Genomic DNA, 14,030 nt, shown 5'->3' with positions numbered 1-14,030 from the left:
TCTTCCCCTTAGGAGAAAATGCTCAACACCAGCCTGGAAGGCTTCAGTTACTGCCAAATTTCATGGGAAATTCAGCCCCTTTTGCACAAGTGGGTAGCCCCACACTGAGCTTCACTCCCCATCTCAATCATGAGGGTTTCCAAGCCCTTTGCCTGTAGGTCAAGGTTGCACCCTACATGCCAGCTTCACTTGATGTCCCAGCATACATGGTCCAGGTCCGCATGACCGAAGAGCTCTCTGGTTTTTTGGAGATGGATATGAACACAGAGCAGCAAAGCCGAAAGCCTTGCTGGCTTTAATACTGACCGATCATAAACCACGAGGTGTTAGAACTCAAACGTGTGGTCAGAGAAATGAGCAGAGGTCTTACAAGGGAGCCCAGGAGCAAAAGAGGGGCAACATGACAGACACAGTCCCAGCTGCCACAAGCTTTGGGTGGATGCAAGTGTCACTGCTGGGCCACCACTCCATGTCCATGTGGGCCTCAACAGCAGCTACAGAGAGCAACACTGAAGGAAAATCCCTGTGAGAATGCGAAGGAGTCCATCCATCAAAAGCTGGAGAATAACTAGTTGCTCTCTGGAGATTTCTTGCATGTCTTTTGCTTCCTCTTTTTCACCTAGCTGTGCTCATGCCAGACCCTAGTCCTCATCGCTGCTTTACCCTTCTGAAGCTAGGGGGAGCATGGAGAAAGGCAGCTTTGCTCCTGCCACAGTTGTTGGATGTAGGACACTAAAACTGACCTTGCAGTTTCAGGCTTATATTTATGAGTTTAATATTTTTCTACACATTTCCCATTTATTGCACATTATGAAATTAAGAAGGTCAAGGAAAAAAAAGCCTGGTTCATAACAGATGGAAGAGCTGACAGTTTGTGTATGCAGTTTCTCTGTGGCAGGGAAATTCTTGAAGATTCCTCATCACTGCTTATGACAGTACTTCTTTTTCTTTTTTCTTTTTTCTTTTTTTTGGACTTCTGAACTCTGGATTGCAAATATTTCCTCTGCCCTTGCTCCACCTCCTCTTAGCGCAGGATTTTTTTTAGCATAGCCTACCATAGACTGCACTAATGTCTGCAGTAGCAGAGTGAGGCAGAAGTAGAGGATGGAGGGGAAGCAGATAAGCAGTGCAGAGGTGGTCCTGGCACTACGTACATCATTTCTGCGGCCAGTCCAGACCTTTGTGGTCACAGTGAACTCCAGCATGGGACAAGTTTGAACTGGGAGCCCTGGCCACCTCCAATTGTGCCCCATCTGCTGGGCACTGGAACCAGCATCATCTTTTTGATCTTTCATTAGCTCTCTTTGGCACTCATGGCAAGTCAGAGAGAGACACCTGCCATCCTCGAAGTGCAGCCTCCACCGAAGGTGGTAACATCTGCAGTGCAGACAAATGGAGAGAAACCTCAGCTCTTCTGCAAGAAAAAGAAATGTGGAAGCAACCATACTGGAACCAACATATTGTGATGTCTGAAATCTTAAACGCACCTCGTGTTATTAAAACAGATGGATACTGCATCAGACCTGTGCCACTGATTATTCTGCTCAGCTGCCTGTGACTCTAACAGAGCTGTGGAAAAGATGAAGCATGAAAGGCATGTATATGTATATGAACAAAAGAAAAAAAGGGACTGGGTGAGACTGTCAGCCAGTGTTAAGCCAACACCACTCTGCCCACATTTGACTTCAGTAGAGATAGGCTAATTTACACAACTTATAGTCCTGACCCTAATTCATTTAGGTCCTTAAGTACAGGTAAAGGATCAATTGGTTAAAGGTGGAATGGTTGATCATTAAATGGTTCACAGCAGTCTCAAATACCTCACTGAGCAAGGGCCAGAATCAATAACCTGTTATTAATGCACATTAACACCCAGGCCAGCAGCAACATCGCTCCTGGCTTCAGCCAGTGAAAGGGCCAGAGATTAGTGCAGCAGCAGCAAGGAAAGATAGGCAAGAGTTTGGGAGCCACAAGCCTACAACAGTGCTTTGGGTCCTGAAACTGAACAATTTTGTGGAATTTGGTTCTTATCAGCCTGGGAAAATCCAGAACGATGAGTTTGGTGACATGGCAAAAGGACCATAGTCTCCGGTGGGAAGACAGACTGACACTGAGAATGAGCACCCAAGCACAAATGCAAGCTGCCTGCATCAGTCCATCCCTGGGGGTTGGGCACCAGCATCTCTTACCACATCAGGTGTCATCTCTGCCTTTGATCCTCTCAAGAAACAGCTACTACAGGCATCAGTCCCCACCTGTCACAAGGGGAAAGTGGTTCCCCCCTCTGACTGTAGCATAACACCATCCATAGGATGTACTAGCAATTCTCCAGAGGGAAGGAGCATCTCTCTCCTGCACCACCAACCCTTGTTCTTGCTGTAGGCTTTGCTATTTGGTTCAGCTTGCACTTAAGCGCTGAATGCCCTGTTTAAGGGCCTGGCCTCCCAGTCTCTCTTCTTGCAAATAAGGTTGCACAGAAGTTGCAGGTATCCACCTCAGCAGCCAGCACATACACAGAGGAAACACAGACGTGTGAGGATCAGCAAAGGGCAATAAGCCAAACTGTTGGGAGGACACATTTAGGAAAGGTTGGGTGGTCAATGCACTCACGGAGCACATAAAAATCATCACCTTGAGGGCGTAAGATAAAGCAGAGGAAGAGAGGATATTAGAGCACAGCAGGCAGAACAAGTTAAAAATGCTGTCCCCACCTCGAAGCTGCCAGAAGCTTCTCCAGTATAGAAGCACCTGGAGGGAGTCTGAACGTAACAGATGGAGACTGCTGAAAATACAGCTAAAAAGAAAAGCACAAGCATCTTAGCTGTGATTCACATCCAGCAGCCTTGCCATTCTGGTCTGCTGTTCAAAAGCAGGATGGTGGCTGTGTTAGCTCCCCGTAACCTCGAACACAGATATTCGTGCCAAAGGTCCAGGCCATCAGTGCTGGCAGCTACTGTAACATACCCAGTGTCTGCAGCCTCAGCCTCTTCTAGCCAGTGCTGCATTGTGAGCATGCAGTCTCACCTGCAACAAAACAAAAAAGCAATGCAAAGACAACTGCATGGCTAAGAAAGATCTGAGGCCAACTGCTAAAAGGGAATTGTTTCTCAAAATCTCAAATAAGCTTAGGTACAGCCTCAGCAGCTTTACGGAAACCCCCTTCTGTGAGTGCTGCTAGACACAGGCCCGACTTTGGACAGCAGGAAGTTTGTCCCACTGCTCAGATGTTTTGGCAGCATCTGTAGATGACAGCCCCTGCAGCAGGGCATGGTTTCTCATAGAGGTAACACTACAGAGGCTGCACGTGTCTGTGTATACCTACGTGGACAGGCAACGTTAGCATGTAGACTTGAACTAAAGAACACAACAAACCAGAGTTAAACGTAGAAAACATTTGCTTTCACTTAATTCCTGTTAGAAAGCTAACCCTGAGCCTATTAACAAGAGAAGGAAAAGTAAACAAATCACTTGGCAACCCTACAGACCATCATGAAGAACACATTTCAAGGAGCTATGTTTAGAAAACACTGTTCTGGATGCACTACATCTTATAAAGTAAATCTAATAGGTTCCCCCTGCAGTAACAGGAATACTTTTTATTTCTGTGACACCCATCAAAGCTGAATCACAGGGAATCTCAAAAGCAAGGTCTCTGTCATTCAATATTGCACCGTTTCTATGTTTCTCAGCACTGGTGAGACCACATCTGGAGTGCTGTGCCCAACACTGGACTCCTCAGTACAAGGAAGATATGGACATACCAGAGTGGGTCCAGCAAAGGGCTTGGAAGATGATTAGGGGACTGCAGCATCTCTCAGATGAGGAGAGGCTGAGAGGGTTGGGACTGTTCCGCCTGGAGAAGAAAAGGCTCGGGGGGATCTTATCAATGTGTGTGAATATCTGATGTAGGAGGAAGTAAAGATGACGAAGCCAGACTTTTATCAGTGGTGCCCAGTGACAGGACAAGGGGCAATGGGCCCAAACTGAAAAACAAGAAATTTCATTTAAACATAAGAAAAAACTTTTCAATTTGAGGGTGGTCAAACCCTGGACCAGGTTGCCCACAGTAGGTATGACGTCTCCGTCCTTGGAGACGGTTAAAACTGATTAGACATAGTCCTGGACAACCTGCTCTAAGCGACCTTGCCTGAGCAGGGGGTTTGGAGAGGATGACCTCCAGAGGTGCATTCCAGCCTCAGCAGCTCTGAGTAAATGCAGACACCAAGCAGGAAATCCTACCTACCTGTCTAGGTCCTTTCCTACAGTCACAGGAAAGGAATAGGTGATCCAGGGGCACACTCATGACCTCGGACACCTGATAAATGAGCTCTCACATGGAAAGTCTTCCTATGAAGGAAGGCTGTCAGGGAAGCTGAGAAAACTCTGCCTTGTGAGACACAATTTTTAGATTGTGATGGCACTAGAGCTTTAGACAACTTGTTTTAGGGCTTTGCCAAGAGCAATTACAAGACAAGAGCTGAAAGTTGATAGAGTGATTTAGCCAAAAGCAAACTGAAAAAAATCCACTAGAACACCAAAAAGGAAACAAGATACATTGTACATTAAAGGATCAGCACCAAAACACAATTCGTGAGTAGGTAGATTCGGCTGTGATACAGCACAATCACAGTGACATATTGCTTTACTGTTAAATCAGCATGGTCCACAGACAGATTTAATTTCATCTGGATTCACAGGCAGCCTCGATGCTGTCTCCATCACTAGGACTGCCCAAATGCAAATCCAGCCTCCTGGTGCTCTGAGCCTCTCCAACACAGGGGATCCAGACTTTGGGCTATGAGAGATGCTGCAGGTCCTACCAGCCTACACATCAACGCAGAGTTTCTGAAAACCACGCCAGTAGCTCTTGACTTTTATTCTTTATTCTATAATATGTCAGAACAGAAAGCCAAAACCTCAGGAGGGTAGACTTTAAAGCAGTCAGCTCTTAGGAAACACTCCAGAAATAGCCTCACTGCTTATAAACATAGTTAAACATTTGGTTCCATTGAGCAGCATAGACTTGGAGTGAACGATGTGGCTGGGCTACTACGTACCTACAGTCTACGACTGACGTTTTTCTGCATGGCCTGGAAATGGAACATGCCCCCAGAAAATGAAGTAGAGCAACCACGAGCACTTTTCACTCCTAAATTAAAATATAGACACAAAAGAAAGGGATGCAAACAAAGTGAGTAATAGGAGTGTATCACCCTAGAAAAATAATCCAACCTGAAAGCATAGCACTAGGAGGGGAGGGAAAAAAAACATGTATAAAACATGGAAAGCTTCAAAATAAACAAAAATCATTACTGAGATTTTTTTCTTCTCTGGACAAACACGTTTAAGCCTGCTGGAATTGCAGGTGCAGGTAATGTCCAGAGACAGATTTAAAACCACCTCAGGCCTGTGACTTTTATCCAGTGCTGAATGCACATCAAAAAAAAAAAAAAAAAAAAAAGGAGCATACAGCTCACAATATAAAATTGCACTGAGCAGTGCACAGATGCAAAGATGCAGCCTTTCTTCATGTAATAATCAGGGGGTCTTAATGACCCTGGAGATCTATAGAAAATCATGATCTCTAATTTGCTACATCAAAGGCAAGACAGTTTTCTTGCTCCCACTCTATCTTGTGAAATGATAGAGGCATCCATGTGGTGCCAGGACCTCTTGGGGTATCTGCCAGTTTGTTTCTTCCTTTACCAGGAACAAACTGGACATTGCTGAAAACTCTGCAACAAAGTTGTACTGGCGGGTGCCTCAAGCCACAGAAAAACTTCAGTGTACTTCCTTCCCTCTGCTTCTGGGGCAGAAAGACACAGGCAGAAGGTAGTTATCTTTGCCCTAGCTCATACAAAGGTCTCAGGCAGAGCTCAAGAATGTGCTTGGGGTCCTGAGACGTCTTCTTGTGATCACCCTTCCTCTCATCCATCCTCTGTGCTCTGTGATCAGGGACTTGAAGAACCAGTTTCAGCCTGTGGGGCTAAGGATAACATTTCCAGGTCTCCTTCCTCTCTCTCAGTGCCCTGAATTTGGACATCTTGGGTAGTAAAGTTGGTTGCTTCAGGCAGAAAGACTTAAAGTTGTATAAAAATTCTCTCTCTTAAAAAAAAAAAAAAAAAAAAAAAAAAAGGAGAGAGAGAGAAAACCCGAAAACCCTCAGAATCCAACAGCTTCCCAGCCTGTTTATCAGCTCTCCTTCTACGGGAATTGCATCATGTCAAATCTGATGTGTCATATTTTGCAGCTCTCCCACTACTTCCTCAGCTGCAGCTCCGTGGCACGTCGCAAGCTGTGATATCTAGCACAGAGCTAAGGTGTACGAAAGCAGAACTGGGATTTCAGATAACAGGAATACATGAGTCTAGAGTCTCAAGTAACCCTTCCTCCAAGAGCAAAGCCCTCAGTTAAATTCAGGCCTCCACAGGCGGGGAAAACGGGCCAGGACAACAGCAGCCCGGCAGGTGCCGCGCTGCTTTCCTCGCCCCTGCCCATCTCACGTACGGGCTCCCGGCCCGCCGGGGAATTATTAATGCATTATATAAGCCCAGCCACGCTGGCAGCACACGGACGCAGAAAAGACTGCTGCCGCTGCAGAAAGCCAGCGGGGAGGTTTTAAAGGCTGCTGAGTCGCGACATCTACTTTCCAGCCCTTCTCCATGGCAACACCCCAGAAACACTAATGCTGTTTTGTGCATTTGTCAGGAAAGCGACCTGCCCGGGGCAAGCAGCGCTCAGAGGCTGCTTTAAACGCCCAGGCTCGGATAGGGGAAGGCTCCTCTGCCCTCGGCGCTAACGCAGGGCGCGTGCAGGGAGCGAGTCCGGGGAGCAGCCGCGATGACGCTGGCGGCCGGCGCCGTCTCGCCCTCCTCCCACCTCTGCCCTCTTAGGGCTGTGTTTGTCATGCAGAAGGCACTGGAGGTTTATGAGCGCTATAGGTGTAGGACTCCAGGTTCAAATCCTGCACAATTAGAGGTGCGTACACACGCAAGACATATTAAGGCTGTAAAGCCCAGGACCATAAAAATCAGGAAAATGTGAAAATTAAGCTTGCCTGGAAACCCTGATTCAACATCCTTCTTGCATTATACCATCGTGTGTTAGCAATACCAGTAATTTCATAGCAGGCTTAGTACTTATTGCTGCTGCCACGCATGCAGTAAAACAGCAGCAAGTGCTATTATAGCAGCAGCTTTGGGGAAGAAGGTGAAATGCAAGTACCCCAGCACGAGCACACCCTCCCTCCCTGACCATTAGCAGCAAAGCTCCTTCTTCTTCCCCAGTTTCTTCGAGCTGTAACCTAGATTTCACCAGTATCTTGGCTGCAATTCCCACCTCGCTGGCCTCCAACTCAGACCTCGATTTGGGGGTCAGAGCTCAGGGGAGGGAACGCCAGGGACTTGCTTGGGTAATGTGGCCACAGCCCTGCGGGTTGGCTCCCGGGGCCACCACGGCCACCAAGTGCCTGATCCCCATCACATCACTGCAGAAGAGGGCCAAGTCTTACTGCCACGGCTGCGCCACGGCAGTTATTCAGCGCAGAGCTATTAATCACAAAATGGACAAGCAATCCTCTGCTTCGAAGCAATCAACCCCAGTGCTAACTCTAAATAAGCTCTGAGCACAGATGATCCTAGTCACCATGAGCAATCACTTGTCACTGAAAAGACGACACATTTCAGAACACATGGAAATATATTTCCCCTCTCTTAAGGAAAAGGCTGATTCTTTTTCTTCTTTTAGATAAGGTCTACAATCAATGTCTACAAAGGTAAATGCTCTTAACTGTTGTATAAAGATATCTAAAGATGTTTCACTGGAAGAGGATGGTGCTGCAAGCGATTTAACTGAATGCTGTGACTGGGAGTGGAGACACAGTGGTCAGATGGGCGGTAGCTTAAACTATCATCATCAGAAGCAACCATATGGGCAGCCCTTCGCCTAGGCCCTGCGTAAAAAGTCACGTCAGAGGCACCGACCAGTATTTCGCAGAGGCAGTGCACGCATGTGAGCTGGCTCGGGAGGGCCCGGGGCAGCATGCTCGGTGCTCATCACCCCTGAAAGCACAGCACGCTCTGCCTACCCAGGACTCCGGCAGGAAAAGATGGGTGGTTGCAATCCAGGAATAAAAAACACCCTTATGTACAGCTCCTGCTGCAGCAAGGGGTGCTCAGAAAAGGAGCCTTCTTCTGTGTCTCTGTATCCTTACCATGAGCCAAAGCAAATTTGTGCATTATTAGTTAACAAAAATAAATATCTAAATATGAGTTAAAAGTTACCAAAAAATATCTGAGCTGTATCCAAGCCATCACCACCGGGTGTCAGGAAAACAGATACACCTACCAGCACTGACAGCTTGCCACATTCAGTAACCAATCTCCGTTTGGTTTTGCGGCCCCTTTTCGAAACCTACATATCCAAACACGTAAACCAGAAACTGCCTCTGGCACAGTGGACACTATTGGGAAGTTCAGCCTTTCTAGGAGCTCTGTTTTCAGAGAAGCAATCCCACCCTTATGCACATCCGCTGGGGGCTTTCAGAATTTGAAATCTGTTCATTCTTTCCCCATCAGTCAGGTGTCTCCCACCTGAAGGGCACTCACACCTCACTTCTGCTATTGGAAATAAGCCAAGGAAATTAGCTACTGCAAACGCTCTCTGTGTCACGGCAGGAGCCTCAGCGGCTATGGACACATCTCACTCGCCTTACATGTGCTGGTGGTCTTCTCCCCGACTTCCGTGGGAAGGGGGCAGCACCTGCAGGGTGAAGAGAAGTTTAAAGCCCAGCTTAGGCTTAAACCTCAGCAGCATAGAGGAAAATGCCCACCCTCGAATAAAGGGTAAGTTTCACTTTTATGATTAGAAGTTAAAGTTGGTATCCGAGTTTCCAAACAACAATTCAAAAGGATGGGGATGCATCATTTTCATTACTTTTTGTACTTCAAGATAGCAGGAAGGGGAATCGATCTTTTATTTTGTTCATTGGTGACAGAAAGCCACAAGTCGTCACCATTGCACCACTTAATGCAAAGTGTGAATTGTGGAGACATTTTTGCCATTGTAAATGTTAGTGAAGCAATTACAGATTTTGTAAAGCTTATCTTGGAAAGAGGTTATATGATTCACAGCACCATTCATGGGCCTGGATCATTGTTCTGCATGTTTCCATCTAATTTGATGTCTAATTGGGTATTACTCACAGAGGAAGTCATTCGAGTAAAGCCAAGCCAGAGTTCCTAGAATATTTTGAGTCTCTCCTATCTATATTAATGTTTTTTCAAATAATTCTGCAGCTACTCGAAATCAAAGGCAAACAATTACTTCAAGCATCATCACCTCATTCAACTCTAAAGTGGATTTGTGTCAGCAAAACGTTGGAAGTCCGCTGTTGAAAATCTCAGCCAAATTCCTTGCTGTAATCCCTCCAGCCAGAAGAAAGGGAGAGAGTCAGCAGAGATATTTATTTCAGTTAAATCAAGGAGATTCAGGTGTGGCTGGGGTAAGAAATATGCTGTAGCCAGAGGTTAAAAGTTACTTCACTTTAGCATTTCTATCTGAGCATAAATTTCACAGAGAACAAAATTCACCAAAAAGTGCTTTCTGTTGACTTCCAGTTTGAGTTCAGCTGACCAGGGAGTGCAGGAGGAGAGCAAGAGAAGATGTGAAACTACAGGATGGAGAAGTAGAACAGAATGGGGGATGATGACAAAAATTTGCCTCTCAGTCAATAACTGAGTGCTTGGAGAAATGTCTCTACGTACAGTTCAATGTCTCCAGGTTCAGTTGTCTTATTTCCAACTATAACCTGAACACAGATTGCTCAATTTTTTAAGTTCCCAGAAGTAATATAAGGAAGCATCATCACAGAAATTCAGCATCTCCTTTCAGCTGAAGCTGCATTTGATCCTTTGACACAGTCTGGTGACCAAGAAAAATCTAAAAACAACGTGTAGGAATTTGATCTCCAGAACTGATTGGCCAAAAATCTAAAATGAATATACACATAATAAATGTCAAACATCTGAGAAAAAGGAGCTAAGAAAGGAAAAAAAATATTGGATTTTGTCTTCTGGGATACGTGCATGAACCTGTGACTTTTGCTAGGCTGGTTTAAGAATTTTATAAACTTTTCTCCATTAACCCAAAGAATAAAAACTCAAAAGGAAAATGAGATGGCTTGCTGCTTTTATTTTTAATTGTTCTAGAAGTCTAAATTAGCTATAAAATGCTAATATGGCAATCACACTACAAGATTTCATTATGTCTTTGCTCTCTCTTTTTTTTTTTTTTTAAGTTTGCCACTTACTGAATAAAGAGCTAGCCTTACTTTCATTAACTTAAGGAAATGAATGAAAGTAAAGTGTGAGCCTTTTCAATGTTTTGAATAGATAAAAAAAAATTAAGCTCTGAAAGTAATTATCAAATATCTAAACAGGCCTGATTTTACAAGGAAGCAGAACAGTTTTAATTTACCTTGGAAATTCAAAATCTATAAAGAGTCAAGCCCTTAGGTTTGCACAAATTTTAATTCTTCTTATACAGGAACGTCCTAGCATTTATCTTTCAACTCTTCACTTTTGAGGATATTAGAAGTTGCATCATTTTTCTTAGCAGCAGAGCATCAAAAGTTTCTAAACACCTATGATATAGCAACACACTGGTGGATGCTGCAGAACTCTCAGGCTGAAAGTCTCATGCAATCATGCCCTGAAGCACCCGTGTGCAGTCTAGTATGAACAAAACTATACTTCTCTGCTTAAACTGTACAGCAGTCATTTTCCTCTAGATACAAATGACTATTTAGCTTCCTACTTAACTCTTTGTTACAGAACAACATTCATGAATATTTGTTTTCAGGGCTTTTCCTCCCCACCCCCAAAATCCAGCAATTAAATACAAGTATCACTTTAAGAAGAGAAAGATACCACTAATTTGCTTCTCTTTTTCCTTAAAAAGATACTTTTAAATAAAAAGCTTTCACAGTGATGGATGTGAATTAGATACTAAAACAATCTGGCTCAGGGATCTGTTGTTCATACTCCTGAGACCATGAGGTGAACCTAACTTAAGGCCAGGGTCTTCCATAAAGAAACCTAGATTTATATTCAAGTACTTAACAGACGGTTTGCAGTGGTTAAATTTTACTTAATGAGGAATCAGTCTGTATAAGTTCCATCTATAGTGTTTCAGTCCTTAAAATAAAGATTGAAGGGAAGAATACTTCTACTGCAGTGGTATATCCTAAAACAACCTTCAGGTGAAAACATGCCCACGGTTCCCCTAAACCGGTTGCTATTTCATTTGAAAATATATCATCCCAAAATGGAAATTTCCTCTCAGCTCTCCCAATATTTAGCCAAACAGCTAACAGGTCTCCACTAAAGGACATAAGCGTTTCTTACTTCACCAAGCATCTAAGACGGACCCTGCGATGGTCTTGAATAATATTCTGTAGTTAGTACCCATCTCTCCAAAGGCCTTTGATAAATATTAGGAAGAAGGTTACTCGGAGTCACCGCTACAGCAGTGATGAAAGCCTCAGGTAGAGCTCCAATGTTCCTGTCTATCTGGAGGCCTAAGGCCAGCCCAAATTTCAGGCAATTTACTTTTCAAAGGGAAAAAGTTGCATTTAGCAGCGGAGGCGCTGCCTTAGCCGGCTGATGGAGACACGCCAGGCAGAACGCGTCTCGGCTTGAAAGCTGTTTGCGGATTGAGCAACAAGGTCTCGTGCAGCCTGCGGCATCCGCAGCTTTCAGCTCCTTCGGCGGAGGGGCTGGGACTGCGCACACGTTAGGATAAAAACTGACACTTAACCCTCGCTAGGAAAAGCAGCAGGAAGGTCAAAGCCCTTGCAGGGTCTCTGATATATCCTAAAGTCATTTTTGTACCTTTTACAAGCTTTCCCTCGTTTTCTGTGTTTCAAACACGTGAACCTCAGAACAAAAAGCCTCCAGAAGATACAAAATGCATCCAGGAGACCCATACATGCCTTTTGCTCCCCACACCACCAGTCACGCGTAGCAGGCCGTGTCCCTCGCGTGCTCCCTTTCACCCTTCCCCCATGGGATATGCAGAAAGGCGCTTTCAGGAAAGACATGGGGCACTCACCTCGCTCCTCCGGCAGGGCTCACTCGCTTCCTCATGGATTTGCATCTACGTGTGTTGGATAGACGTTCTCTTTGGTGAGTAACTTCAGAGTTCAGCTCTGTTCTGAAGCAAAATTAAAAAAAAAAAAAACAATAAAAAGGGCACTGGAGAATGTGCTTTACATTGAATATTTTTTTCGTAACTTAAAACAATACACTCCAAAAGCAAATTATTCCTGAATAGAAAAATAAAATTGTTCTGCCACAAGGACAGCAAGACATTGCCAGAGCTTTCCCCTCATTTTCTTGAGAAAGAAATCTTCCAGAGAAATTATGCCATTTTTGTGGTCTCTTATCTAAGATGACAACGGAATATTGCCCTATTAAAGCCTCTTTGACAGCCTGTACCATGGTACTCCTCTTCTACAGTTGTGACTGCCTTCAGGGGTTGTACCAGAATAATAATAGAAAAAAAAGAAGTATTTAAAGAAACCAAAGAGTTCCTTCTTTCTTTGAGGTTTCTTGTACGTGGTTGGGTGGTTGCTCTTTAATACGACAGATGGATGCAACCCCAGCTATGAAACCAATTTTTATTATATTAAGACAGTTGCTAATTGCAACAGTTTGCCATGCCTCATTTACACTGACAGAACAACACGCTAGAAGTTTGCGGTCCCTCTAACAGGACTGTCCCTTCCTCCAAGGTAGATTACTTGTTCACACCAGAATTGCTGTTTCAAAGGAAAACAGGACCTACTTGCTGGGAAGCTATACTTTATCAGAAATCAAACCATCGCTAAGCTGAATGTAGAAAAACATTAATACTGAAGGACTGAATCCTTATAAGTTTTTGTTTCCAGCCTCGGTTTTTTTGGGGGGACAGTTTTGCTTCCAACTTTCTGCATACCATCCTACAGCCTGCCTTTAGGCCAGCTGATGAAGATGCATACATAGATGAGGTTATTCAGCATTTTGCTTCCCCTCTGTCCTTATCTCCTCCTGACATTCGTATACTAAAAAGTATTCTGTCAGACCTACAAGTATCCAGGATACAGTTTCTTCACAGTAGCATGAGGTGTTTTTTTTGTTCAATCAAGGAGCTGAGATCTTAATGCTATTCTGCTGTCAACAACAAAAGCCCTTTCTTGTTTCTTAATGGTGCTCTGCAATTTTCACTCCAAAGCATAGTAACTTGGTTCTTTCACAGTCTTAACGCAATTTGTGAGTGTTCTGCTACTAAAGGATTTTCAAGTAGCTCACAGTACCAAGCTTAAGCAGCAAGAAGCATTCAAGCATTCTCTCTCCAGCTTTGCCACTTCTAGGAACAGAAGTCTCTGTTTCTCTTTGTTCTTCAGAAGAAAACTACAGTCTGGCTAGGATGTTATGACTCGTTCTATGGATGCCTACATCTCTGATTAACTGAAAATAGAATTTTTTATCTTTTGGCCTGGAGCACAGATAATCTCAGTCAAGATCCAAACAACTGAGTATCTTCATTTACATTTATACTAAGCAGTGGTTTTGCAGGGGGCCCAGAGACTGCCTTTCAAGAGCTGATCTGACTAATTCAGCCTAAGATGCATTCCCAAAGATCACTGAAATCCTCAAAAGTAGTGGAAATTTCAAGCACTACTTTCTGTGTGCATGAAACTTGCTCCAAATTATAAAAAGAAATAAGAAGCAAGCAGCTATACATACCGATTCCCTGCACTTTAATTTAGAAACAAAGAAGGGCTTCATATATTTTCACAAAGCTATCTTCAGGCCTGAAAGACTAGTAATAAAGTATACTTTTGTGCTAATATCCCTGAAAAGAAATTAATTTAGAATTCACTTTTATATGTCATTTGGACTTGAATAAATTACAAACATTATGAACTTAACCAAGAAGCTGCCAGGACCATTCATCATCATTTAGGAAGCTACAGTTATTTTACAACA

This window comes from Rhea pennata, chromosome 2 (assembly GCF_028389875.1).
Source record: "Rhea pennata isolate bPtePen1 chromosome 2, bPtePen1.pri, whole genome shotgun sequence".
NCBI classification, from domain to species: domain Eukaryota; kingdom Metazoa; phylum Chordata; class Aves; order Rheiformes; family Rheidae; genus Rhea; species Rhea pennata.
Note: the sequence above shows the minus strand (reverse complement) of the source record.